The sequence below is a fragment of the Sinocyclocheilus anshuiensis genome, unplaced genomic scaffold (genome assembly GCF_001515605.1).
Source record: "Sinocyclocheilus anshuiensis isolate Anshui unplaced genomic scaffold, SAMN03320099.WGS_v1.1 scaffold1881, whole genome shotgun sequence".
In the NCBI taxonomy this organism is placed as follows: Eukaryota; Metazoa; Chordata; class Actinopteri; order Cypriniformes; family Cyprinidae; genus Sinocyclocheilus; species Sinocyclocheilus anshuiensis.
The window spans coordinates 216,640-219,139 of record NW_015539947.1 but is presented as its reverse complement, the minus strand read 5'-3'; positions in this window follow the sequence as shown (position 1 = coordinate 219,139).

Genomic DNA, 2,500 nt, shown 5'->3' with positions numbered 1-2,500 from the left:
GAGTCTCCGCCGCCTGCTGGCCTGGAGCGCCGTGTTTTTCTCTGAGAGCGAGAGAGATGCACACATGAACTCAATTATTTTAATTAGATTTGTTGCTTTTACATCCATATTGTCGCGTTTTCACACTGTGTCTGTTAAATATGGTCAAATCTATACTGTGTAGCACAGAGTCAGTGGTGGACGGAGGACACGAATCTCACGGACGGGAGAAACGAACCTTTTCGAAGCTTCGAATCAATTGAACCGATTGCTTCGCGAAATGATTCAGTGTTCGAAGCGCTCGAGACAGCACGCGCTGGGGACGCCTGCTGGTCAAGCTGTGTAAGTGCAACAACATCCCAGATAGCAAGACCCCGGCGCTCCGCTGTACTGTACGTTGTGGAATGTTAAGGTTAGCTCTTTAGCGTTATTAGCATTATCATAGATTTGAGTAGTTAATAATAGGCCTATTTGGATGGGATCTCCTTCTTTCTGTGAGACGGGTAGTTTAGTTGGCTATCCGGGTTTTAATCATATGTAACGTCAGGTAATTTTTCACCCCTCTTCAGGAATAACTGCAGGCGAGAATATGCTATATTTTTCATTTGGTTCTGGAATATTAGCTCAAGTCTATTTTTGTTTATATTTTGACAAATATATTCCGCACCTCTTGTAATGTTATTTCAGATCATTTATATGAAATGAAAAAATACTAAGATACTGTGTGTGAGTGTGTTTATTGAACTGAATTGTGTTTTTAGAGGTAAAGTTTTTCATTAAATAAAACAATGTTTTTGTACAATTTGTCGTTGCATTTTATTTTTTATTTTTCTTCATGTAATTACCTACTTTTTATAGATTGTTTCATTATTACTGGCCAAGGAAAGTTTTGAATGATTTTGTGGTTTATTAATATTAATAAAGGGAGACATATTACACTGTTATAGAGCAGTCTAGTCTATATAATGTTTGTTGGCTCTATTTGAGGTATTTCCAGAGCTAGTTTTGGCCAGATTACCCATTTTAAACAGGGTATAGACCCACTAAATGAACGGGTCCGGATCGGATCCGGTTCGGATGAACCACTTTATTAGCGGATACGGGTAGGGTCTGGACCGGATCCGTCGCGCTGTGCAAGTGGACTCCGATACGGACCGGTTTTGCGGATCCGTTCCGTAGCTTGTGGTGACTCCACAAAATAGTCATTTTGCTATCTGGGATGTGTACACGCAATTACAATAATAAAATACCATTAAAGGGGTCATATGATGCTGCTAAAAAGAACATTATTTTGTGTATATGGTGTAATGAAATGTGTTTATGCGGGTTAAGGTTTAAAAAACCTTTTGGGGAGGATCTGACGGCAAAAGACAAGGATGCTCGTAACAAACTGTGGCCCCAAATTGATGCTGCACGTAAAGAAGGAAAACAAGCTTTCTATGTGGGAAATCGATGGAAAAGAAGTTCGAGTGTAAGGAGCAACAGTTGTTTGCTTCGCGAGTGTTTTTTTATTTTATTTTTTAAATACCTGGTCTCTGTTTGAGATGTTCATTTATAAATAAGTATTCTTGATAAAAAATGCAATAATAATTTTCTTAAACAGATTTGTCGGCCTTTTAGGATACCCCCAGCTAAAAGTTTTTGGAATTCCCGCTTCCAGGACATTAACTGGGAGGAGGCTTTTATGATCTCCAGGAGATACTGTGTCATCAATAAGATTCGCGAGGTTTCATTTAAAATTATTCATTGTATTTATCCAGTAAATGAGGTTATTAAAAGATTTAAGAAGGATATTGATTTGAAATGTGTGTTTTGTAATTTGAATGATGAAAGTATATGCCATCTTTTTTTTGATTGTATTTGTACTAAATTATTCTGGTGTGATTTTAAGATCTTCTTTGAAGAGATTTCGGGAATTGACATTACTTTAGAAGATAAGAATGTTTTATTTTATTATGATAAGCCTTTAGAGAAGAAATTATATTTTGTTCTTAATTTGTTTATTATATTAGGGAAATATCACATTCATAAATGTCGATGGTCAAAGAGTACACCTAGTTTTTTACCATTTAAATTTGAGCTCTGTCAGTATCTTAAAGTGATGGAAGATGTAAGGAACTCTAAAGCAAAAAAGACTATAGATTGTTGTAAAGCCTTGAAACTTTATCCTTTTTAAGGACCTTTGCACTTATTTTGTAGTTAGAGATATGGATTTGTTCTCAATACCCCTCTGTATATATATAGTTCATTTATTTTTTTTTTACATTTATTTATTTTTTTTGTCTCGTTTTCTTCTTCCTTAATTTGCATTATTTTTTTTTATTTTTTTTTACAATCATTGTTTCTGTGAATTTATTGAAATTTTTGCTTTTATTGTCAATTTGTATGTGAATTGTTACTAAAAAAAGCATTAAAAAAAAAAAAAAAAAAAGAAAAGCGAGGTGTGCTGTGATTGGCCAGCTACCCAGTGCGTTGTGATAGGCCGAATACCTCAAGAGTGTGACGGAAATGTTACGCACCT